At 37.3% G+C, this 27,725-nt stretch overlaps 1 protein-coding gene across 8 annotated transcripts in view; it reads left to right on the top strand.

Annotated features, from left to right (window-relative positions):
- The window catches only part of LOC149072421 (zinc finger homeobox protein 4-like), a 270,194-nt gene that overhangs the window by 89,440 nt on the left and 153,029 nt on the right, over positions 1 to 27,725 (top strand). For 2 of the 8 annotated variants that reach the window (XM_089246748.1, XM_089246744.1), the window contains exon 1: positions 1,682 to 2,287. The exons of 4 other annotated variants lie outside the window; for them this stretch is intronic. The gene's annotated coding sequence lies outside the window, so the exon portion shown is untranslated. Of the gene's footprint in view, positions 1 to 1,681; positions 2,288 to 27,725 lie in introns of those variants that run through there. 2 more of the 8 variants (XM_089246750.1, XM_089246753.1) reach the window with 2 other exon arrangements.

The following is a 27,725-nucleotide window of genomic DNA, read 5'->3' as shown; positions in this document are numbered from 1 at the left end:
AAAATCTGTACATAGCTATGTAAAAACAATAAGTTAATTGTTTTCTAATCCAAGCTCACGGACCCGCTAAGATCTCTCCAAGGATCCCCAAGTGTCCGTGGATCCCTAGTTAAGAACTTATGTCGCAAGATAAGCTAGCATATCTTACGGGATGAGGTGTTTTTATTCTTTGCTGGCCGTTTAGAATTAGTGAGTTAATGTGATGTTAGTTAATAATCACATATAAATAGTGTGAAATTAATGATTTATTGATCATTTATTTTTCTTAATTTTAATTTACCGGGACGCGATCTCAAAAAGTTGTGAGCCAATGTACCAAACGGTGGGTTATGTACAAGCAACTGAGAGTGAAAATCTCTGAGAGAATATATTGAAGACTGTTTCAGAAATAAATTTGAAAACAAAAATTAATTTTCGAAGAAATTTGATAAATAGTAATTTTAAATGATATTTGAAAGCAAATTATTTCCCAATGAAAGGGAAAAAATAATTTTCAAAGATATTTGAAAAAAAATTAATTTCCCACTGGAAATTCGAAAAAAAAATTGAATAATTTTTTTTGTGAGCAAAAATAAATTTCCAAGATTTAAGACAAAAAATGTAAGAAATTTGACAAAAACTTCAAGAAATGTGAAAAGAATTACCGAGGAAATTTTGAAAAAAAAATTCCGAAAGAATTAAAAAGAACTAATAAAAATTTTCCAAGAAATTTGAAAGAAATGAATAATTTCAAAAAAATTTGAAACAAAACATTTTCCACATTTGAAAATAAAAATTGTTCTTGGAAATTTGAAAACATTTTTCTCAGAGAAATTTGAAAAAATTATTTCATAAGAAATTTGAAAACATTTTTCTCAGAGAAATTTGAAAAAAATTATTTCCTAAGAAATTTGAAAACATTTTTCTCAGAGAAATTTGAAAAAATTATTTCCTAAGAAATTTAAAAACATTATTATATAAGAAATGTGGGAAAAAAATTGGAATGAATTTGAAAAATGGAATAAATATGAAAATAAAAACAATTTTCGAAGACAAAAAAGTTTTCGATGACATTTTAAAAGCGAAAAAGTTTTCGACGACATTTGAATGCAAAAATAATTTTCGACAACATTTGAATGCAAAAATAATTTTCGACAACATTTGAATGCAAAAATAATTTTCGACAACATTTGAAAAACATAATTGTCGAAGAAATTTGAAGGACGTTTGAAAACAAAAAATATTTTCCACGACATTTGAAAAACAAAAGTAATTTTCGACGACATTTGAAAAAACAAAAATAATTTTCGACGACATTTGAAAACAAAAATTACCGTAGAAATTCAAAAAAAAAAAAAAATTATATCGAAGAAATTCAAAAAAAAAAAAAAATTATATCGAAGAAATTCAAAAAAAAAAATTATCGGAGATATTCGAAAATAATAATTATCGAAGAAATTCGAAAAAAAAAAATAATTATCGAAAAAATTCGGAAAAAGAAAACAATTATCGAAAAAATTTGAAAACAAAAAAATTAATTCCGAAGACGTTTTCTAATTAACAAAATCATTCAGTACGGGACGAGCCGACGAGAGGAAGAAGTTGGCGGGTTGCGTGTGGCGGCGCGCGTGATGGCGAGAGCGTGGAGGAGGACAAAAAAAAAAAAAAAAAACCCGTAGATTTGGCGATAAAGGTGCCAATAATCGCGCCAAAGGTATCTGCTTCCATCGGGGAAAACTAGAAGAGTGTCCCCGGCATTATAGAGAAGCGAACAGACGACCGACACGGAGCCATGTTGAGTAGGTCGTCAGCCGCCGGACCGGCCGGTCGGTTGCATCACAACGTTGTTGGTCGTCTTCGGGGATTCATCTTCGCTATTTCATTATTATTATACGTGGGTAAATGAAATACTGCTCAGATGCCTTTCTTATTATTTTCTTGACTTGACCGCTGCTCGTTGTTATTGTTATCATTATCACTTGCATCTGAAAAAAAAAATATATATATTATTATTCTTCTAAGAAAAGTGCCGTTTTCTTAAACAAAAAGAAAATATCATCCGAACTTCTCGAGACATTTCTTTTTATGTTCGCTCTTGTGTGGAAAAAAGACGGGAAAAGAAAATTTATTTTAATATCCGAAAAGTACAAATATCAACGATTTTCGAAGATTTCCTAAAAAAAATGTGATTTTTTTTCTAAGAAAAATTAATTATTTTACGCTGGCTGGATTTCGCCTGTCTACTATTTGTCTGTTTACCGAGCCATGCCTTTTATTTGGGGTCCTGGATGTGAGCTTGCCATAAAAGGTACTGTTTTACTTTCGTTTTTTTTAAATAATTATTGTCGTATAATTTCCTTGATAATTGGAATTTGATAATTTGAATTTTTTTTCTTTTGGAATTTTGTGTGTAATTGTAGACGACACGACATGACTTTTGTATGCGTGGTTCTCGAGTTGGCGATCGGAAGTACCGTTTGAGTAGCCGCGTTCTCGTTTCAAAATTAGCGCGTGAATTTCCGAAGTGCGATTGTTAGAGATTTCAACCTTAACTATCAGATGATTGTTTTCTATTTAAAAATTTCTAAAATTTGAAATTTATGCGAATTTTCATACTTCTAACGTGATAGAACTCAGATTCAAAACAAAAGGAAAAGCTACGTCAGGTTTCTTTTACATTCGCTTTGAAATTTGATTCGTTAAATTCAATTCTTTTTTTAAATTTTTGTTAATTATTTTTGAATTATATAAATTTTAAATCAGAAATTGTATTTATCTATCGTGATGTTAAAGTGAAATCTATCTTCCCCCTTGGACTCGGAAACTAGAGCTGCCTGGTGAATAAAAACTAAAAGACTAGATATTGTTTAGTTAGAATTATTAATTATGTTTTTGTAGAAAAAAGTGAATGTTAACGTTAGTTTGTCACTGGAAAATTTTAAATTATTCAAAATTCGGAATGCTCTTTTCAACGTTACCCATGTCATAGCCCGACATTAGGTATTTCAACAGGGTTTCAGCCCTCTGACCTGTGTGAAAACCTTGCTATTTTCTTAATTCTTTTACGTGACAACAAATAGACTAGTGAGAAATCTTGGCCTAATCGGGCCCCATTCTAGGATGTGGTCTGCCAACCAAACTTCGGGTCCATTTTCAGGACTCTTCACAAAATTTCGGACCTGAAAACGTATCCTTTACAAAAATCTGAATTTTAATTTAAAAACGAACCCTTCAAAAAATTCTGGATCTGAAAAACGAACCCACCCCAAAGTACAAATTAATGAAACCACATATTTGGCGTTTCGTTTCTTTTATAATGAATTGACTAGATTATTTCGCTTTCCAAAAACTTTCTCATTTTTACCAAATTAATGATCCTTTTGACAAAAATGAGGAAAATGTTTCACAAAAACAGGAATCTACAAAAATATTCTGGACAGACCGCTGGCAGATACACCTGCGCGGCGGGGCGACGAATGCGTTATGAGAATGACCACAGAAACCTCTTATGATATGAACCAGATATTAATTAACTGACTAGACCAGGTATTTCAAAACCTTTCATGATCGTGGTGGCAGACTTGGTTGGCATTAGATGAATGAGAATTTCAAACATTTCGCGGCATTCGTGCTTGATCTCGAGGAACTTCATCGGCACGCTATAATATCATGACACCTGATACTATTTGCAATACAATTTCATTTTTCAAAATATATTGTGGCATTTCTGGTATCTAACTTGATCTGGCGGTGCCTAAACTGCCGTGGAACTTCGTTTAGAAATTACTTTGGATCTTTGACCGGATCAACAAACATTGATACGGAAAACCGCACACTTTCAAATCTCTTGGTTTTCTTTTTCACTTCCTCAAAAATTTCTAAATCACGTTGGCATATCCCGTACATGAAACATTACTCGTCAATAATAACCATCGAAAACGGACCGTGATGGTTCTAAACGTTATAAAAGTGCATACAGCGAAAAATTCGAACCATGATCTTCAGGCAGCAATATTTTTATCATCAACGTCCTTCTTCGGGACATTTTCACGGAAAACATACGGTCTCATCAGCCAAGTCCCGAGATTCTTTACCCATAAAAATGATGTGGCATATCTGATATAAAGTTAATTCTAGCGTTCTTGTCAACTCTCTCTGACACTGATTCGCAAATCACTCCAAGGCTCTTCATCTTGTGACTTTACATTTACATGAAAATTTATGACACCGTTTGCAATGTTATTCATGGCAGATCCATGTTATAAATACATATAGTCCTACGTTAACTTCTCATACATAAATATTATTTTATATAATTTTTTTATTATAGACGTGAATACGAACATGTAATCAACAACCGACACATTCATATGCTGCGTAATTTGTCAAATCATAAAATAATCTTTGAAGATGTGGCGCCTTGAATTGATTTGTAAAAATACAAGTGCCAAGTGTCAGAGTTAACAAGAGCGTTATACTTGGCTTTATATAAAATAGCATTTTCACGTCAATGAACTTTTCACGTGTAGAGAATCTCGAGACTTATCTGTACATTTTTACGTGAAATGTTTTTGGTAGGATTTCACTTCTCTCTGTAATTTGTCTCTTTTTTTACTTCAAGTTCTTTTGAACAAATTGATTAAAATTTTGTTCATTATTCTATCATATAAAGTCAGATACCCACTCGTCAAAAAACCTTATTACTCACGAAAACGTACAAAATGATATTGCCATTTCGAGAAATCCCTTTTTTGGAACCCCGTCGAAAAACTTCCGGAAACATGTTCTCCATAAATTGTAGTGAAGAAGAAATTTCCTGATTTTTTTTAATTTTTCTTTACTTAAAAACCCAAACATTACTTTAACATTAAATTTTTAGATTCCAGGACTGCGAGAATTACCTCAAATTATTGATGATCGGTCAGTAACTGATTATATCTCTTCATTGAGACAGAGCAGCGGGCCACGATCTGGTTAGGAGGCAGAGGTCAGTGACTGTCAGAATAACGAAACTTTGAGTTCAAATATCTTATGAACTAAAAAATATAGAAACATAAATTTTTCAAGTTTTGTTTAGTTTGCGTAGCGTCCTCTATGTAAAAATAAGTTTCAGATTTCTGGAAAATTCCAGTCTAAAAATACGGAGGGTCCAAATTACCTTAAGTTGCTTTGAGAAAACAGTAGTCCTACTGCATTTGTGCTTGCCGGACCTGCCCTATTCTACAGATAATCCAAGCATTTCCAGGTAAAGACTACGGTATTTACAATACCAAAAATTTCTGGATTTTTAATTTTTCCTCTCGCTTTATATCCTAGAAATTACCCTTACACTAAATCTTTAGATTCTAGAACTGCGAGAAAATTGCCTCAAATTTTTGATGATCAGTCAGTGACTGTCAAAATAATCAAACTCTGAGCTCGTCTTATGAACTAGAAAAGATAGAAACACGAAATTTGAAGTTTCAATTTAAATTGCAATGTAATGTAGAAAGAAAGAAAAAGTTTGAGGTTTTTGGGCAATTCCAGCCTAAAAATTTGAAGAGTCAAAAGCACCATGTTGCTTTAAGAAGACGGTACTACATCAGTTTTTTGCACGACCTACCTCTTTTCCAGATTAGCCAAGCATTTCCGAGTAAAGACGACGGTATTTACTCGACATTATTAATTTATTTTATATATAATTTCCTTTTACTTAATATTATTATGTTATATACCGTATATTTTTACTTGTTATTTTTCTCGTTTGTTCTTTGTTCCGGTGCCAGTTCCATTAGAGTTGCATTTTTGCCATTAATTGCATCATTTGAAGTTTTCGGTCTTTTTCCCCCTCGTCCAGTCTCGGTAATGAAGATAATGCACCGTCCATTAATGGGGAAAGAGTGCTTTTAATTGTGGTATGACGCCACTAATGGAAAACCGCGTCCAATGGCGGCACATACAGAGAAGAAAAACCAGCAAAAATGTACAAAAAAGAAAGCAACTGCTGCTCCTACCCGCGATCTAATTATAAGAAGGATATGGGTTCGAGCCCCCCACCTACTACTACATACGTTATATTCCTTTTTTTTTTGGGGGGGGGTCTTTTATCTTATACTTTTTTTATGGGGTTTTTCCCACACTGTTTCTTTCACCCTACTCTTCAGCAGTCTTTTCTCTGGTGGGTGGTCGGTTGACGCCTCAGTCCCCATTCAAACTAAATCCACTAAAACCAAGCCACGGTGGTGGAGGTACGAGGTATTGGGTACGAGGCAACGAACCCCCCCCCCCCTTTAAGTAATAAGTGTTCTTTTTTTTGTGCCCCGGTAGAAACTGATGAAGAACATATGGTATTGAAATCCGAGTCTTGAAAATTCGTACTCAAAAAAACCGCCTTGGAATACTAAGTTCACTTGCAAATATCGTTTGGAATAACTATTTGGTTATGCTTGGAGTATGTGAGTGTAAGGGGTTTGTTTTGATTGGCAGTGGCGCGGTTGTCACAGGAGCGTGTGCCACAAATGCCCCATGAACGGAATAAATGTTATAAGCTTCCGTAATGGTGATACGATATTCTGCATTTCGGTGGTCACCCAGAAAAGTTTTAGGACGATCAGAAGAAACCTTTGTGAATGTTGTTGTTGCAATCGTACGTGTGTTTGTGTAAGTGTTATTATCTTATTGATCATTTTTTGTCGCACCGCGGTCATTTTCTGCACGCGAGGGCTAATTAGACCGGGACCTACAATTTATTGCCGATCGGCAGGCGTAATTTTTATATTCATCAAGAGGTTGGTGCGCTAACCCCTCAATGGGGGACTCCCTACGGTGGCAATTTTTTGCTGTGGTCATGTCGCCGTTTCTGTTGTACCCGTGTCAGGAAAGTTTTTTGACAAGGACGAACCGGGTATCGAACATGCGGCACCTCTAAACATCCTTTGGTACTTTAGGCGAGTATCTTATCGACCTGGGCTACCGCGTCAATAGTTCAATTTTACATGGAATCCAAATTAACCGACTCGCGATCTAATTATAAGAAGGATATGGGTTTTCAACCCCCCCCCCCCTTCTGCTATATAAAAGCAATGTTTTTTTTTTTTGTATTTTATCTTACTTCGAACTAAATCCATTAAAACCAATCGAGGGTGGTGGACGTTCTGAGTGAAAACAGGGCCGTCTTAAGAACATCGTAAGCCCTCGGGCTAAGTGGTTTTTTCTGAGGCCCATATCTATCTGGGCTGAGAGAGACTTAAGCAACGGGATAAGTTCTGCGGCAGAGTTACGGCGAGGGCCCTACCTGGCTGGAAATGTCTTCCTACCAGATTGTATGCTTGCTCTCGAAAATTTCCACCAAATCTCATTTTCATGGGAGCACCTTTTCACTCGAGGCTCCAGGGCCGTGACCGGGTGGGCCCATGCGTTAAGAGGGCACTGGGTACGAGACAACGAAACCCCTCCCTAAAGTAAGTGTTCTCGTTTTTTTTTGTACCCCTGATAGACACTGTCGAAGAACAACATATGGAATTGAAATCTGAGTCTTGGAAATTGGTGCTCGAAATAATCCTCGACTGAAATGCAGTGCATTCCCACGCTGTTTAATGCGATCGCACCAGGACTCGGGGGTTTTTAATAACAATAACCAATTGATAACTATATCCTAAAAAATTCCGGTTGTAAGTACGATGATTATGTGTCACGTTTGGTCGAACGGGACGTGTGGAAATGGGACAACTTCATTTTTCTTTCCCACATAGGTTTCAAAATGTTAAATCGTGCCATTTTTGTAATATTGTTATAAAACGGGATTTTCCTTCCTTTAAGCTGAAATATTTTTTTTATTCAGAAATTGTGAGGAGTTAGAATGGAACTGTCTGAAACAGTGGTTCTCTCAACCTTTAGAAGCCCACGGCCCGATAAATTTTCATTTTTGTTAACGAAAGGCCCGGCCCGCACGAAATTCATGGAAAAAATGAAACTGCGAATCACTCACGGCCCGGCGTGACTGGTGTCAGGGTCGGGTACCGAGCTGCTACACGACGATTGAGAAACACTGGTCTAAAGTGTATTACGAATTGCGATACCTTTTACAATGCATGGTACGTTCTATAGATTTTGATCTAAATATCTTCCGTCCGAGGAACTGTGAAAGTTGTCAGTTGCAAGAAACTGACCATGAACTGACCACTGAAAAAACTTTAGCGCAACACGTATATGGATCATAGCGGCTATTACGGCCCGATTAGGATATAGTAATCTAAGTATGGAAATTTTTGTCAATAAGGGAGCTTTCTACATAGTCTTGCAGATTGATAACGATGACTTTTATAGGGAAAAAATGAGTCTGGTTCAATCTTAGCTTTAAACTACGGGAAAAGAAAAATTTTCGAAGGAAAAAAATTGATAACATTAACCGATATCCCGATAACAAAAACGAATATTTTTCCCCATGTTATGATAATGGACCGTTTCGTACTTTGCAAAAGGGATAAAAATACCCGAATGATAACATTATCAGTAATTCTAATAAGCGGCATCTACTGTACTAAGTTCATTGTGATGCGAATATCGTTTGGAATAGCTATTTGGTTATGCTTGGTGTGTGTGTGTGAGGGTTTTAATTTCATTGGCAAGTGGCACGGGTGTCACACAAGCGTGTGTCACAAACGGTCCATGAACGGAATAAAAGGTATGAGCTTCACGTGATGGTGATATGATATTCTGCACTTCAGCGGTCAACCAGAAAAGTTTGAGGATGATCAGAGAAATCCTTTGTAGATATTGTTGTTGCAATCGTGTGAGTGTGCATGTGGTTACTATCTGTCGGTTGTCCATTTTACATAGAATCCGAATAAAAATTAGTATTTCTCTAATATACATATTTTTATTGCAACATTAATGGAAATGCAGAACCTCTTAGAAATAGGTTAGGAGCGCCAGTTGGAAAATAATTTTAAATATACATAGGGCTGGATATACATAGGGTAGGTACACCGAATGGTGCGATTTCACCCATTCCCAAAATATCAGGGCCAGTGAAACTGAATTAAAATACGTTGATTATATTGTATATTAATTACATTTCGGCTTTATTTCCCTAGAAGTCATAGGTTGAAATTCTACAGATTTATATACGCCATGCGACGTATTAACAAGACAGGACCCCAGAAACTCTCGGTTGTCCCATATCCTTAGGTGCAACACTTACGTCAGGCGTTTACACAGGCTTATCGGCAAGCCCTTCCCCCAGGACAAGGCTCTTTACAGGTCCTTATATTCATTTTCTATTAATTTTATATTTTGAAAGAACTGAAAATATACAATATCGATCACTTGATCGCAACCAGGCCTCAGCTCTGTCAGTGAGAACCGTGCACGGGCACCCTGTAACAAAGTTTTTGATGGACCTGCAAGCTAAGAAATTTATCGGGCCTGCTCAATTGATTTTTTATTAAAAACAAAAAGAGTTGATTCCCGTCAAAGGCTAGAGCCGATAGTTTCCCCTTTGGGAAAGAGGGGCAGGTTTAAACGCAGGGTCATTCTTACTAGACCTGGTGCGGCCTGCGGAGCCCCTCTTCATGGCATGAGTTTTTACTAATATTTTACTTGGAATATTCATAACATTTTCATGGTTGTAGCACAGTTACCTTGTTTGCCTACATAAAATTATTCAATTGGTAGTATTTTCTATTATTGTGTGGCGGGGGCCCGGTGTGACTGCGCTTGTCGTACACGCCTAAAGGCGGTCCCGCCTATTCTGGAGCAGTATTTTTGTGATACGCGGACCCCTTCTTATGCATAAATGACATCGAGTATCTGATGATAGTATTTTGCGCTTTAGTGGTCAACGTTCGAGGATGGTCAGAGGAATCCTTCGTGTATATTGTCTATTTTTTTTTATTAAGTTTTTGTACTCGTGTGAGTGGTTACAATCTGTCGTTGATCCATTTCACACAGCCGAAATACTATCAAGTTATATTTCAATCGCCATCTGTTTTCCCGAACTTGGTTCCCTAACGGAGTTTAAAGGTTAACAACCATAATATATGTCATCCAACACACCATTAAACCAGCGCTTTCTTATGCGTACGTTTCATACAGCTGGAAAAAAGCTAAACATTATAAATTCTGAGGTGAAGTTTGGGAATTTTCTCTTCTGGTAGCAGCATTCCTCGAAAATTTCGGGTAAAACGTCGGCGACCCGGCAACATGCCGTTATAGCTATGTTTCTGTGATATGTTCCGTAGAAGAAAATCATTCGTCATCGTTACCATATCCTTTTACCACGGTGTAATAGTAGCACTTATTTAAGATTCGGTATTTACGTTTTAGGCAGTGTTGGGAGGCCCTTGCGGGGACTTGTCGATAAATTTATGTAACGGTTTCGGTTCTGGAACTCACCCTGCCGTTCTTTATATCGTTTATATCTCCTTTGGAGACGGAACGGGAGCCATGGTTGGTCTTGATGGTATTCTTTATAATGACTACCGTGTGAAATATTATGGTTTTTTCTCGCATTTCCGCACTCGGAATAATACGATTTTAACGCTTATTGTTTATTTCGAATAACCAAAACATACCTTGAGAGTCTTGATCTTAAAGTGTCCACAATCCATAAGTACATAGTTATTCACACGGAACCCTTGATGCGTTCCAAAACTGTTCCATGTAATCTAAACAAACACTTGTATTTATTTCTCTAATGTATAAATTTTTTTTGGGATACCAATGGAAATTTGCGGAATGGTTAGAAAAACGGATTGGAAAATATAAATGATTTAAAATATACAGGGCTAGACGTAAGCTGCTGGGAAAGGACCGATCGTACCGGGCCATAAAATATCAGGGGCTGTGAAACTGAACTGAAATACATTGATTATGATTAAGTTTTTTAATTTCTGAAATAGCTTGAAATTCTATCTTTTATGTAAGTGTCATATATGAAAAATATGTGACACCATATCTTTAAGTGGGGCACCTAGTCAGGGGCCCGTTTCCAACACAAAAAGGCCTTGGGCAAAGCAGGAATAAGAGGCCCCAGCGAAAATGGTCAGACATTTATTGAATGAATACAAATACAACGCCACAACAGGCAAAATGCCCAACGAGGTGGCTGAGAAGAATGAATACATGTTTGAGTTTTGAGGGCTAAAGTTATAGAAGCCTTGGACAAATGCACCACTTTCCCATGCTGAAATTACGCCTTGCGCCTAACCCATTACTTTCGGGAGGATTACAGGCCAAGACTTTCAGCGCAGTCCCTAATAAATAAGTTTTCTAGTAAATACGTTTTTTAAATGAAAATATGCAAGGTTGTATTACTGAACTGTCTGACTATAACGCTGCCAGTCTCGTCATTGCAAGGCCCATGCAGTGCTGCTTTGAACAATATTATGAGGACCAGCAGGCCAAGACTTTTAGTGTCTCATCAATTGATTTTCAATGTGTAAAACAAAAAAGTCAATTCCCCTCCTCCATAATAGTCTAGAGCAGCGTTTCCTCAATCTATAGTCCGCGACGATTGAACAGGTGGTCCTCAGGAAGACTTGATAATTTAATTCTTGCTGAATAAGACATTGTCCCATTTTTGTGAACAATACTAGAAATATTCTTTTTTATTTGAATAAAAATTACACCATCATACTCAAAGTAACCATATCTTATCCAGGGGAAAATACTATCCTATATAAATACGTTATATCGCTAATTATAACAAAAAAAAGAAGAGAAATTTATCTCTAATTCACTAATTATTACTAAATTTGCTGAAGGGTGGGGAAATAAAAGCTTCCGCTCTTGCAAATCGAAGTAGATAAAAATATATTTTCACGAAAAAAAGCATTTCTCATGAATTTGTGGCCATATTTCATTCAGAAAAATACGGGAAATAGGAGTCTTGAATACGGCAAAATACGGAATATCGTCAATTGTCACCAAAAACGTTGCCATCGTAAGTAAAATCTTTAGCTGTTGAAATTTCCTGAGAAATTAACAATATATGAGAAATAAGGGTAGGGCTACTGGAAATTGCAGGGATTAGAAATGTAGTTTAAGAAAAAAACTTTGAACCTGACAAATACGTATTTTAGATTAATATTTATTCTTCAGTAAAAATTAAATCAGCTTCGTTGAAAAAAATGGGGTAATTGTATAAAAAAATCATATAGTGAAATAGTGGACCGTAAGTATATAAAATGAATAGTGGACCGCAGAATATTGTTTCAAACATTTTACTGTTCCTTGGGTTCAGGAAGGTTGAGAAAAGCTTTGGGCTAGAGCCTTGATGTGGAGCAGTGAGTCAATGTTGCCCCCCCTGGGAGTTATAAAATGCTCAAGGTTTAGTATGGGATCCTATGAGTTAGCTTGAGTTGAGGGGTGAGGAGAAGAAAAAAACATTGAAAAGGAGGCGATGAAACAAAAAGATAGGAAGAACAATGGTCAGTGTTTCTCAAAGTGTGCGGCGCTTCTCCTAGGGGCGTCACCTACCTTTGTCAGGGGTGTCACAGCGTAATAAAGATACTGATTTGTGTGTCTATTTAATGCTTTGAAGGGGTTCTTTAAAACTTGAAGATATCAACTAACTATTTTGGGGAGTTGCAGACGAACCATGAGTTAGGCAAAGGAACCACGGGTGACAAAAGTTTGAGAACCACTGGTGTAGAGAAACATACCTGGGCCACAAATTGGTCAAGTTCTGCGTTGGAAACAAACGTACAATTCCCATGGGCACCCATGAACCCAGTCTAGGCTTCTCTTTGGATACCAAGACAACCAAAAAGCGTCTACCCGTGAGGTCATCTCTTTATGTATTCCAGAAATTAGCTTCATAATAAGTTAATTTGGTGATTTTTAGTCCTTTTTTGAGATTTGCCCCGAAAGGTTTTAAGTCACGTGATCTGGTCATTTTTACCTATTAATGTATATTGTGTTGTTCGTGCGGCAAAGGCAAGGCATCCTTTTGACAGAATCGCATTTCGCCCAGAGACGCGAGGCCAGCACGCGACTAATTAAAAAGAATACGACTAGAAAAACTGGTGGTTAAAAATAAGAGACGGCATAAAAAATGCCCTTTTTACCCTCCCTTTTCCCAGCCATTGAAAATACATATATAATAATAATAATAAAAGTGTATGTTTCTATATTTTATTTTACTCTTTTTTTTGCGAGCGGACATTTCGTGACTCATTTCGTACTCGGTCCTTTAACAATGCACAGAAATGAGACGAGGGGAAAAAATATATAATAATAATGATAATAATAAAAATAACAAAAATTACTCAATCTGTTTTAATTGCATTCGTTCGCGTGGGATTTACGCGGAATTTTTCGCGTTGCGTGTGCCGTGTAAAAAGAGTGGACGAGAAAAGTAAAAATAAAATGAAAGGGCATGGATATGGGGCACGTGTATATATTAACGCGAGATATCCTTTTAGTCCTCGAATTTGCCGTGATGCCCTTTGGGCTGTAGCAGCGGTTCTCAATCGGGCCTGCGTGTGCACTCCTCGGGGGTTCCACGGCTGCTCGAGTAAAAGAAAACAATTCATTTGAAAAAAAAAATAATTATAGGCCTAAATATTTTAAAACAATAAAAAATATATAATAAATAAGTTTGATGTATCAATAAGGTGGGTGTCCCTGATATGGCCATGTTTTGGTTTGAAAATTTTTCTAGACGCCGTTTCGAAAAAAATCAAAACTATTTTTCTTATAGTGTAAGGTTAATGGACTTGCATAAAATAAATTTTACATTCCCCGAGATATATGGGAAAATATTTTTATTCCCCAAGAAAATCATTTTACTAGTCCAAAAACCGAAAATCCTAAAGTCTACCAAGTGGTCATATCAGGAGCATGTGCACATGATATGGTCACCCTTGTTCCATGTTCTACGAATAGTGACGTGTACGAATAGTGAAGTTTCATAGGGCAGTTTTGCTGAAATTAAATAATTTTTGTGTATAATGAATAAACCTGATACTGAATAATCCTTTCCGTTAGTCAAAAGTGGATTCAAAACAAGATATTCCATTAAAAAAGAAGTTAACAATTCGATTTAAAAACAAAATCGTGAAATCATTGCAAAAAAAGAGTGCAAGACAAAATTGAGATTGTTAAAACAAATTATTTATCGCAATTGGAACAGATAAAAATGTCTTTATGTCAGCAGCAGTGAGGCCAACACACTCTTCGTCATAGAAATTTCCGCAGACTACGCCGAGTCGCCCGTCCCTGACTCGTCCGCCTGACAAAGGCTGCAGTACCAACTTTCAGCTTCTGAGGTTTTCTGAGTAGTGTTCTTGCTGCGTTGTTGCTGTTTGTTCCTTGGCTTGTTGGTCAACGGCTGTTTCGTGGTTGGTCCCTTTTTCGGTTTAGACGGCTGAGCTTCTGTTGGCTGGAGAAGATTTTTTTCAACTTGATCCCACGCGAATTCATGGCTGGTCTTATGACCCTCGTGTTTTTTCGCTTCCTTTTTGGCGTTTGCAGAAGTATATCAAAGCTGGAAGATTTGCTGTTGCATGATTCAATACCTGGCGGAGGGTCATCTGCATCCGTACACAGAGCACCGACCTCAAGAGAATCATCTGGATCAGACGACGATGACCCGCTCCAAGATGATGAAAAGCTGACCTGCTCTTGATATGGCCACCCGTGGCCATATCAGGAGGAGCAGGTCAGTTTTACGAATAACTTTTGATTATAAACAACTCGTAAAAGATACACCATCAACCACAACACCAATCGAATCAGCATTAACAACTGTATAGAGTACTATGGTTTTCATGAAAATTTTTTTTGAAAAACATACATAAAAAAAAGGAGACTTGCCGGAGAAAAGCGAGAAGAGGTTACAGGAAAAACACGAAACAGGCAGCTGATGCTATATTGCTCGGCATGGGTGGATGGAAAATGGACAAGTGACACTCTAGGAGATCCTCTCACTGAATGCTGATGTCATCCAGCGGATGTTTGGTTATCAAACTCACAATCGAGGGGTGGCCATATCGGGAACATGACCGTAACAGGAGCACCCACCTTATAAAAAAGTAGGCCTACGGGGAATAGAAATTGCACACCAGAAAGGGCACCGCGAGTCAAAAAAGTTTGAGAACCGCTGGGCTATAGCATGCATGATCAACCTATGGCCCGCGCGTTGGCCAAACGTGGCCCTTGAATTCATTTGATTTGGCCCATGACCTTAATTTAATTTTGTAAAACTACACTAAAAGTGATACAAGGGATGGATAAATTTTCATAAAGTGGTACATTTTCAGATCACTTAAGTGACGCGCGATGCAGTTTCACATCACTTAAAGGACCAGCGGCATAGTCACAGGTCATTTAAGTGACCCGCGGTATATTTACGGAGCACTTAAGCTGCTCCGTAGTGCAGTTCCACTTCACTCAAACAGTTTGTGATGCATTTACACATCACTTAAGTAATCCGCAGCACAATATTTAAAATCACTGAAGTGACCTGTGGCACAGTTTCAGAGCATTTGAGCGGCTCTTGGCCATTTTTAGACCACTTAAGAAGCCAGCAACACATTTTCATACCAATGAAGCGGCCCGCACTTTCCATAAGGTTGAGCACTAGTGGGCTACAGCCTGCTTAGCCCCCACCCCTTGAAATACGCCTTTGTCTCTAAGCCATTTTGTGGTCACTCACGTCCTTGGAAACTTTTTTGATCACTGTTTTTAGTCACTCTCATGCTCCCACTGTCTAGGTCACTGTAATATTCACGAACTATATATCTAACTCTTTTAGTCTTTCACCGACCTGATCTTTCGTTCTTTAAGTTATCTTTCGGTCCCTCCCATGCATGACCCCACATCCTGAGTAGGGCCCTAAGCTTGAATCTTTGACGGTGGCCCTTCTACAGTGATTTTTTTTGGTGAAAAAAAAAGATGAGAATCGTTCCTTGGCTGGAGCCCTATCAACTTCACCTGTGTGAGGGTCATTCATCCATGCTTTCAAGCTCCCTAGATCCCCTCTTTTGGTCATCCCATGCTCTCTAGGTAACTTATGGTTACTCTCCATGCTTTCACATCTTTATATTACCACTCCAAAGCTCCCACAATCTCTAGGTCATTCTTGGTCATTCACTCACTGAGTCCTTCGCTCTACACGTCATTCTTTTGGTCACTTACATACTCTTCAGGTCAGTGTTTTTCAACCTGTTGTCCGTGAACACAAGGGGAATCCGTGAGTACTTTGTAAGGGGTCCGCGGGATCATTTTTTCATTTACTACAATTGTGTGAATAACATATTTTGTGCTGTGAAATTCTAATTTATTCAATATATTATGATATAGAAATCGTAAAAAAAAAAAAAAATACACACACACATTTTATATTATATGAAGAGGTGGCATTGAAATTGACCTTCTGATGCTACCATAACATCAAAAATGTTGGGAAACACTGCTCTAGATCACTTTTTTTGACCGCTCACTGACGTGGTCCTCTGCTCTCTATGTCACTGTTTTGGTTACTCAAATACTCGCAAATTCACTCGTTTGTTGGCCACTGTAAATACCCCTCGGAGCCTACGCCCTTTTTTTTACGATGACCAGCCAGTTCTTGTCATCTCCTCAGCCATCCATACCTTCCACACATCTGTTTTCTGTAGGCATTGACCGTACGGAACTTGTACCAATCGTCACTTGGTGGCTCCTTCAAAATGCCTTTGCACATCTATTTCATTGATCCAGGTCATTTACTGGAAGCAAAAAGGAAGAGGTTTAACGGTCCGGCCAGACGTGGACAAAGGCTAGTTCGCGTCCGCTGTTCATTCCCCTCCACTCACTCCCTTGCTGTTCTTATTCTTCCTCTTCCTCCTCCCCCCCCCTTTATTTCCAGTAAAACGTTCCGGAATCAGTGCATTTTATTCCCGTGGGATAAATCCCAATGTCGGGATTCTCAGAGTGTGTGTGGAGAGAAGATTCTACTAGTCTCTGCTGGAATACAAGAGAAGCAAAAAATACAGAAAAGTCTTTTCTCTCCCTTTTGGTCACTTTTTTTTCACTACGGACCAATTCTAGTGTCCGTCCAAGCCAACATCAGCAGCAAATGCTAACACTGTAATCGAGAGGGTTGTGCGTGTGTGTGTGAGTGAAGTTTTTTCCTTATTTCGGTTAAAGGTTCGCGGTAAAAGAGGCGACGCAAGCCGCTGTCGGCGGTTAGAAAACTCTATTAGCACTCAAACTGTACGACCAAGTAATTGGATTAAGAGTCATTAACGATAGCCGATGCTAAGCAGCGGGGGCAAAAACCACCCCTTTCCCTCGCCTATTACCCTCTCTCTATCTCTCACTCCCCTTCGAAGCTGTCGTTAAGATTTGTTCGGATTAACACTAACCTCTAAGGGCATTAAGAACTAAGGCTTGTTGCTTCTTGAGAAACCTTTCTCTTTTTCTTTAGGATATTTCCGTTAGACTTTTAATCTCGTTTAGTTGTACGCCTGAACGCGAGGCACAAATAGACATTTTCGACGTTTTTCGAGTTGTCATGAAAGTTCTTTATGGTTTCCAGGAAAATTTTCCGGATATGAATAATTTTAAAGCCACTCTAGTAAATTATTTTGGTTTTTAATATCTGAAAACAGAAGAAAGCACGTGGATCTAATTAATTTGCGGATTATCAGTTGCGAAACTCTACACTGGACGCTGTTTTCCGTGGATGATATCGCTCGAGAAGTGATGGTGGTGGTTGCAGAGATGGACAAAGAGGCCATAGAAGCTGCATTGACAAAATAGGATTTTATAAGGTCGCTATAAAATTTTGTTTTTAAAAAAGTGGGTGGCAATTATTTTTTGATAATAGCAGTGTAGACCAATATTTACATAATCCAGTAATGAGTTAGTTGTTTTTATATTCGTTTAAATGTTCGGGTACAGGAGGCGACGTAAGTCGCGGTCTGCGGTTCGCGTCAACTCTATTAGCACTCAAACTGTACGACCAGTTGGATTAAGAGTCATTAACGATAGCCAATGCTAATCAGCGGGGGACAAAACTGCACCCCACCCCACCCTTTCGCCTATTACCATCTCTCTAGCTCTCACTGTCCTTCGAAGCTGTCGTTAAGAATTGTTCGGATTGACACTAACCTCTATGGTATTAACAACTAAAGCTTGTTGCTTCTTAAGAAGCCTTTCGCTTTTCCTTTAGGATATTTCCGTTAGACTTCTAATTCCGTGTAGTTGTATGTCTAAAATTCCGAGAAAACGCGAACCAGAAATAGACGTTTTCGGCATTTTTTCAAGTTGGCGAGAAAATCCCTTAATGTGTGGTTTCTAGGAAGATTTTCGGAAGACGAATATTTCTTTTAAAGTTGCACTAATGAATTATTTTTGTTTTTATTATTTGAAAACACAAAAAAAAACACTCTTGGAATCCTACGAATTTGCGGGTTTTCAGTTGGGAAACTATACGCTGGACAGTGTTTATTGTGAGCGATATCGCACGAGAAGTGGTGGTGTTGGGTTCTGAAAGATGGACAAAGAGGCCACATATAGAAGCCGCATTGGAAAACGATGGTTTTATAACTTCGCGGTGAGATTTTATTTTCGAGAAGTGGGCGGAAATGATCTCTTTTGATGATATAGCGGTATACCAATATACATACCATCCAGGGGATTTCAACATTTATCGAGTTGCTAGTAACATCTATGCTAAAGCTGTCATCCCTGAGGCACAGAACGTATAGGCCTATTAATGCGGTCCATTTGGACATATTCAAAATTTCGAAACAGTATTTATACTAATTCAGGTAGATTTTGGTGACATAGTTTTAGCTACGAAATGAAGAGCATAATATACTTCGCTAATTTTTTTTCGGCTTAAAAGGGTAAAATTGGATTAAAATTGTTATTTTCGGCTATTTCTTGCCTTTCAAGTATACTTCTAACAATCCTATTAACCATTTCACCGGCACTGACGAAATATCTCGCCTCTTTAAAAGTATCTTATTTTTGCTTTGACAAGCCCAGATATTCTTTAAAGATATTTTTTCAATGAAACACTTTTCCCTATACCTTTTGCTTTGCACCTTCTGAAAATCAAGAGAAAGCATGGTTAATCAAACAGTTCGTATACGGGGTTAAGTAATTTCTTTCTTGTATGCCGCGAAAAGGGTTGAAGTGGCTCAGAAAATTGAAAATGTTGAACACCCTTGATTTATGCTCATTTATCAGCTCTCATACATTCTCAAAACCGAATCAAAGTATTGCTAATCCTTGAATAATGTATTTAATTGAGGTTTGTAGATTAATTACTCGTGAGAAATTGAATGCCGTAATCAATCTTGTGGGGGCTTGGGCTTGCGAGCCCAAGGGTTGGGAATACCTTCCATAACCAATAATAATGACTAATTCACGCCTAAAAAAATTATTCAATCAACAAGTACGAAAAATAAATAAATCTTAATCAAATTTTAGGATCCTATCGATCCATTCCTGAGAGAAATAGATCACGACGATTATAGGGCTGTAAGAACATTTGTTTTTCTTCAGAAAATACTTTTAAAAGCCTTTATATCGCAATTTTTTTCCGCCGACTCATCTAAATTTCATCTAATAAATAAATAAGTAGATTAATAATATATATACGTGGATCGAAAATTTATATATAAATATAATATCCACGCGATGCAAAAATTTTCCAATTTGATCCTCATAACTCAAAAGATCTAATTCATTGATATATATCTTTAAGAGAAAAAAAAATTATTTATATTTTTGCAATTTGAATTCAAAGTGAAACGCGTGTTTTTCCGAGATGGAATTCAATTTTTAATCAAGCTGGAAAAATTATACACTTTTATTTATTTATATATTTTTTAAAAGAAAATATTGAATTTCGAAATTGAAGGAATAATAATAAATAAAATGAAATATATTTTCCATATTGGGGGAAAATATATAAGTATTTTATTATTTAATTTTTTTTTATATTTTATTTAACTATCTTGGAAAATCAAATTATTATTCTGTTTTGCGCCAACTTTTCGTTTCGCTGTCGAATTTTTATAAGAAAATTTATTTATTTATTATTAAGATAATGTCTCGTGTTTTCCTTATGCTTGAAATTTAATTATAGTAATGCAGCAGTTTCTTCTCTCTCTACCTCTCCATCGGCTTCTTTCTACTTATTTTCTACGTGAATTAAGGAATATCTGCCTTTGAGAGATCGACTTCTCGGTGATAATTAATTTACGCCCGGATATTTCCGTCTATCTCTTGTTGGAATGGAAAGTCTTCGAGGAATTGATGAATTTTTATTATCATTATTTTTATGTGTGTGTTTCTTTGCGTTTACTGTATTTTTTTGGAATTAGGATGTTATATGTGTGTATTTTTTTTATGTTTTTTTTTGAGGTGTTTTGAATGTAATATGTCGGCATGTATGTAATAGGTTTTGGATTGTTGGGTGGAAATTGATTCTGTTTCTAAAGTGTAAAGTTAAATTTTTTCCCCGGCATAGTAGAAATCACTAAACTCACTGAAAAGTTCATATCTCTTTTAATCTAAGCTTTAATCTGAATTTCATCAGGTACAAAGAGGGATATAAAAATGTGTTCTAATGAGAAAATATCTGAGCTTATCATTGTTGCTGAAATAAAAGACTTTTAAGAACACGAGATGTCTCGTCAATACCGGTGAAACGGTTTAGATATGTTAAATATCTGTGAGAATTACGTGTATTGATTTTTCTGAACACACTAGACGAAGAAGTTTTAGGGTTTTAGGCTATATTCAAAATATGTACATTATAGGTTATGAGAACACTTTAAAGCAGGTATCTTCAACTTGTTGCTAGCAAGCAACGCGGTGCTCACTGAAACAACGAAGGGTGTTCGATACTCGTGCTCGATTTCGCACTCAAGAAATATTGAAGGATTTCTGAATTAATTATTCGAGAATTGGCATTATGCTGGTTGGAGTTTGAGAATGTGTCATATTTTCAAGTTGCCACGTGGATGCTCTTCTTCTGATGATACGCATAGACGATGCTCGCGACTCTCTCTCTCGAGAGCCAAATTTTTTCCATTTTAAGTCGACTAAAACGAGACGAGCTTTGGTAACAAAAGACACTAGATATCTGCCGAAATAGTGTATAGAATATTTATTTTAGTTTCCAATCGTAGGTTTTGGACCGCATTAGTAGCTATTATAGGCCTCGTGCGGCCAGTGTGATGGTAACCCCCGTCGAGAGCTGAAAATTTTCGATATGTTTCATCTGTTGGCGCACATTAACAGGCTAAATTTCTACGGCACGCTTGAAAAGTATAGCATGTTTAAATTTTGAGAATGATGGCATATTAGATTTCTACACTTGCATCAAAATGAATTTGCTATTATTAAGGATAAACCAAACGTTTTAATGTAACATGTTTTATAGGGCCTCACACAGGTGCGAAGGATGCAGTCGCGCCTTGTTGCAGAATGTTTAGGGGTCCGTAAAACGGGAATAGAATTCATTGACTGCATTTTGACTTCAGCTGATTAACAAACCTCTATCTTCAAATTCTGTCTTATTGACAAACATTATACAGGAGTTTTAACGGGCACAAAGCGAGGATTTCTAATGGGACCCGCTAAATTGATTTTCTAGTGAATTAGTGCGAAAAATGTGAAATATAAGGTTGATACTCGGGCCTCCTAAGGTTGTAATCTCGTCAGCTTCAACCTTGGTAGTCCTTCGTAAACAAATACTGTAGAGGGCAGTAAAATAATTCTCGTGTCAGGCCACAAAATTCTCAAACCCTGCCATGTACAATTACCCCTCCCCCAATCCGTGGGACCCTTTATACTTATTAAACTGATTTTTGATTAAATTTCTAGTAAGAAACAATGTTGTAATTAGAATGATTTCCAGACCCCTGAGCTAGATATCAGAAAGTTTCTCTATACAACAATTTCCTGTTGTATATACAAAGTTTTGGTTTCCGGGGGGGGAGGGGGGCGCTCACGTTCTCATGACACCATACCTATCTCATGTATACTCTCTGTAGCCATGAGGATCCCGGGCCGTGAAGAGGGATAGAGGATAGAGAGGATAGTGAGGATAGAGAGGGGCCGTGGGTCCTGGTTTATGGACAGCTCTGAAAACACACACACAGTCACTATTTTCCCGACTTTAATTCTTTTAAAAGCTTCATCTCTTCATACCGAATTTGTTTTAACGGCCTCTTAACCACCTGTCATGGATTTCCTTCTATTTGATTTTTACCCGTGGCCCCTTTACAGTATTCTAGAACCACAAGGAGTCCCCAGGTTAAGCATATTTGATCTCTTGAACGATATTTTTATTCCTTAGAAGTATTTAATCGTTTCGACACACCACGGCCAGAACTCTATACGAGAATTAAGCGGACCGTTTAGCCTCCTACAAGTGAACTTCAGATTCGAAATTTCATTAATTTTATAAGATTATCATTATATATTTTTATTACTTCTTTTTAAGTTAAATTATTTTTACTCATTTATATGCTATTCTGACTTTTTAGTGATGTTAAACGACATATTTACGAGAAAAGCTTTTTATACGTTTTCTAAGATCAACTATGTTGCACATAGAAACTATAGCAGGAGATTGGTTCATAGACGAAAGATACGTTCTAATTTTTGGTTTACGTGTTGATAGGTTCGTTAGCTACTCGACCTCCATGCGTTGGTACTATATGCAAACAGCAACAAAACCAACGTTGACTGGTGTCACGTTTATAATCATCACACAGTTACTTCATACTCTAATATGTTTAGACGATTTCACATATGAAAAGATAGTGTTGAAATAGGAAAAGGCAGATTTTTTTTTCTGATGCAATAAATAACACGGAAATAAAAATACATGCATAAACAAATGTTTGAAATTATGAAATCTTCCGTTACTCGTCCCCACAGGTACGTACGCGCACAAATTAAAATTTCCGTGAATATGAAACACTCAACTCTTTTCGCGGAGTAGTAAAAATTACTAAACCCCCTGTAAAAATGTCATATCATTTTTTTCATGAAGTAGGCTATCTTTCGATTTTCTGCAGGTACAAAAGAAAGTGATAAGTACATAAGAAAATGTGTTCCATTGAGATATTGGCATTAAAAAATATTGGCCTGTCACAATGCTAAAATAAGAGGCTTCTAAGTAGGTCTGATATCTCGTCAATATCGCCGAGACAGTTTAAAAAATTTAAATCTCTCATCGCGGGCCGGAGAACCATTCATCTGATATGCTTCATAATAATAATAAAAAAAAGTGGGAGTCTATATATGTATGTGATGGAAATGATTATTAAGGTGCTTTGAGACATCGGTGGGGAAACGTGGTGCCCGCCTTTTATGATTTTCAGCAGGTGCATAGAGGAGGATAGAAAAATGTGTTCCATTGAGAAATCAACTTTATAAAATACTAGCTATAATACCCGGCGTTGCCCGGGATTTCAATGAGGTTTTTTTGGATCACGTGATATCTCCCTCTTTCTTGGAGGGACATGCAAACCGTGTCTAAGTTCACCAATATGGCGACTTCCTGCGCGACTTCATGAAATAAACAAATCTAGATTTAAAGAAACGTAAAAATAAATATGTATTTTTTTCTTTTAAAGAAAGAATTACTTGAATTTTTTAAAGAGTGCTAGGTATTTCGATGCCCCCCCCCCCGAACTTCAAGTTGTCCATCTCTGCCTGTTTCTGCTTCAAAAAATGCTTAATTTAAGCTGTGGAATTTTTTCGATGTACTTTTTACGGGCCCATAATTAATTTTAAAACAACCTAAACTATATGTGAATTTATGCAGTTGAATATTAAAAGACTATACGGAGATATTAATTTTCATGCTTGAGAAGATATAAATAAAAAGTTGAAATCAATGTTATTGCATGGATATCCAACTCGAATGTAGGTCCGGCTAATTGCTTCATATTTAATCTCCTGGGCTTCGTATATCTCTAAGCGACCTCAATATTTCAAAAATCGAGTATTTAATACAATTTTTAAAATTATTGATGTGACAGAAACCTCACCAAATTTCTGCATTTATACAGTAGAATCGGCAATTATAACACTGAGTTCTATGAGGATCACCCTTTCCCTGACCCTCAAAGCGATGCTGATGATTATTATGACGTCATTCCAAAAACCTCATTACTGGGAGTATTGAAAATGTGGCAAACAATTATAAAAAGGCATAAATATTATACATATACTGACAGCGTTGCGAAAATGACAAACCATTGTAAAGGCATATACACGTCTCAAACGCATTGCTAGGGAACCACGGTAACCAAAGTAAACGTTCGAAAAGTGATTGTTGAGGCCCAAAAACCATTGTTGCCCGACAGTTTTTTGCCCATTTGGGGCACTTGCTCTGCTCTGACGAAATTTTAAAGTAGCCTATCGTTCAAGTCGGGTCCCATTTGGTATATATGCAGAATTTGGCGACGATCGATCTAAAATTGTAGATTTGTATAGAGAACATACACACAGACAGACAGGCAGACAGAAAATCAATTTTATATATATAGATCTTGGCTCGTCAATGCTAAAATAAGAGGCCTTCTCTCAAGTAGGCGAGATATCTCGTCAATGTCGCTGAGACGGTTTAAAAAACGCGAATCCCTCATCGGGCAGGAGAATCGTTCATCTGATGGTCCATAAAATCGCAAAAAAACGTATAAAAAAAGCGGGGGGTATACGTCTGTGATGGAAATGGTTATTGAGGTGCTTTTGATGGTGAAGTGATCAAAGAGATTGGTATGTCGGAAGGGGGGGGGGACAAGGTGCCCGCGTTAGAGAAGCAGTAAGTGCACGTGTGTGGATGGAAGCACTTGCTCTCTTTGTGTTAGCTTCTGGCTTTTCTAATGGAATTTTTGTTAATGTCCTCCTCTTACTGCTTTTCCTTCTAATGCCGCCTTTCCCCCTCGCCCGCCCCGTTTTTTCTTAAGGCTGTGTGTGAGGGCACAGGCGGAGGGGGGGGGCTTTATTTCTGTTCTTCATTAACACCCACCGACTACCCCATCCACACAAGACGCCATCCACATACGTATCTTGGGAATGTCTCCAAGAAAAAGTAACTCTTGCCCAACCCTCTTGTGCCTTTTTCCTCCTCTTCCACTTTCTGACACGCATTCCCGACTTGCCTCCATCCAAAGAGAGTCAGTCACATAGTCCTGTGTGTGTACCGGAAGAATAAAAAAAAATCTGGAAGAAATAAATACTGTGTGGGGGGTAAAAAAAACGAGTAAAGAAGAAAAATTTCTTAATTAATTGAAAGAGTTCCTCTTCTCCCGCGGATCCCACTTCTTCTTTGTGTGTAACACTTCTTGTCCGTCTCCTGAAGGCTCTTCTTACTGCTTTTACTCCTAGCTTAGAATTGGGTGGCTGGAGTTTGGTTGGGGCTGGGCTACCATGGGCTACTGAAGGGAGCAGTAGCAGCAGCAGCAATCAATTCTGTCGCGTATTGTTTAGTCCTAAAGCCATTCTCCCATCTCTCAACTCTGGAGCATGTTCTTCAAGGAGATGCCAAAAAGCCTGAGCTGCGCCGTGCTCTGCCTTTTCATCTCCGCTCCTCCATTTTTGTTCTTGATTATTGTTATATATTAATGTCTCCTTATGAAAAGAGTAGCTTTTTTTTTCATTAATTTAGAGTCCTCGAAAAGAGTGTTTTTGTGCAGTTATTACCTAAATGCATGAGATGGCAGAAATACGGCTGGATATTCCGTATTTCTGCCACTTGCGGGTTAGAAACTTCTGTATAGGGTGAATTCATGACTCATTATGCTACTGGACACTCCCGTAATTCTGGTTGTCTCACCATTTTTTTTATAAAAGGTCCCGTTTATTCCCTTATTTTAAACGAAGAATTTTTGAAATCAAGAATTTAGAGTATCTTCTTGACTTACAAATTATATTATGATAATTATAAAAATTGCTGTATTTAGGACTATCATAATTGCTTCGCTTCTGTTAAACTTGGAAGGTTGGCCGGCTAGAGTTTGGTTGAGGCTGGACTACTGGGGGGGGGGGGGAAGCAGCAGCAATCAATTCTGTCGCGTATTGTTTAGTCCTAAAGCCATTCTCCCATCTCTCGACTCTGGAGCATGTTCTTCAAGGAGATGCCAAAAAGCCTGAGTTGCGCTGTGCTCTGCTTTTTCCTCTTTGCTTCTTCATTTTTGTTCTTGATTAATGTTATATATTAATGTCTCCTATGAAAATGAAAAATGTGGCTTTTTCCTGAATTTATAGTTCTCTAAAAGAGTACTTTAATCCACGGGTGTACAACATTTCAGTCCGCGAGAAAGATACGGGCGTACGCAGGATCGACCTTTGGAGGCCACATAGGGTTTGGGCACACACTAGAATTTCTTCCAAAGAATTTTCAGTTACTAATCTTTGCAAAAAGCATTTTAAATTAACAGAAATTAATTAAGATAGCACATAAAGGTATTTCTTTTCGATATTTTAATTATTTTACGAAGATATTTGAAAATATTTTTTATTGTCTTGGAGGGAGCGGCCCCCCGTGCGTCTTTCTGCACACGCCTCTGTCCTAAACGGTATTTCTGCTAGTGGCGGGCCAGAAAATTGTAAATATTGAGCGACAATATTACCCGTAATTTAAGGGGGTCGTTCCCGTGATTTTGGCCGTCCCATTTGTTTTGCAAAATGTCCCGTTTTCCCCCTTATATTCAGCGAGGCCTACTCGAATTTTTGAAATCAAGAAGTTAGAATATTTTCGTGACTTTATAAATAATATTATAATAGATATGCTCTATCACAATTAGCTATGAACAAGCCGCATTAAAATGTCCCAGAATCTCTCGGATTTGTACAGACCATGGTGGTGCATAAAAAAACTTTACCTACAAATTATTCCATCAAATGTGTTCATAGCTTGAAGTTTGCCGACAAAATATTTTTCCAAATTTTTCCCCACTTCTGATTTGATGCCCATGTACAGCCGCCCTGGATCAGCTTCTGATCTCACATATTTGTGAAACAAGTTTTTTGGTTTTTTTTCTATTTTTACACCTATTCAAACGTACAGTTGCTTTCTGTTTCCTCTGTCATTAGTGATTTTTCAACAATTTTAGTGAAATAGAACTTTACTTGTCTTTGGAATTTTTTTTGGCTGTAATTAACAGCTTTACTCGAATTTGAAAATTATTTTGGCTGCAATTCACAACATTACTTACCTTGGACAATTCTTCTGTATGTAATCGACAACCTCACTCCCCTTTGAATTTTTTTTTTTTTTTGCAGTAATTGGCTTGTATAGAGTGCAATTTCCCGTTTTTATGAAGAAAATATGATCAATCCTGGCATTTATCGTGGTTTGTGTATTAATAATTCTCCACCGGAACACCTTGGTGGGACCTCGGGCCGTAAGTTGGGCACCCTAGCGTTAATGGAATGCGATTCCACAGACCGTGGAAAATTCTAGCGTTTTTTAACGATATTTTCGATCCATAAAAACTTGGTATCTTAAGATTGTGGTCTGGATTAACAAGAAACTCTCATGATAATCGTACATTGAGTAAATATGTAAGATATCCGAACACGTTGTTGTATAGCGTGTTATAGATATTACAATTCTTTTACAGTATACATGTGTGTTATTCTCATGGATCACATCTTTTCTCATACTACTGCTACTAATAATTTATTTTCCACACGGGATTGCTTCCTGCGTGTTTCTCGGAAAATACGTCCACCTGTTTTCAGGCAACTGTCACCTCAGCAAACACTCAATGCAAATCTTGTCTTACCGATAC

The sequence above is a fragment of the Pholcus phalangioides genome, unplaced genomic scaffold, assembly GCF_987345545.1.
Source record: "Pholcus phalangioides strain wild (caught in Gottingen) unplaced genomic scaffold, Ppha-v1.0 ptg000017l_1, whole genome shotgun sequence".
NCBI classification, from domain to species: domain Eukaryota; kingdom Metazoa; phylum Arthropoda; class Arachnida; order Araneae; family Pholcidae; genus Pholcus; species Pholcus phalangioides.
The sequence above is the reverse complement of the archived record's forward strand: the minus strand, read 5'-3'. Positions and strand labels throughout refer to the sequence as shown.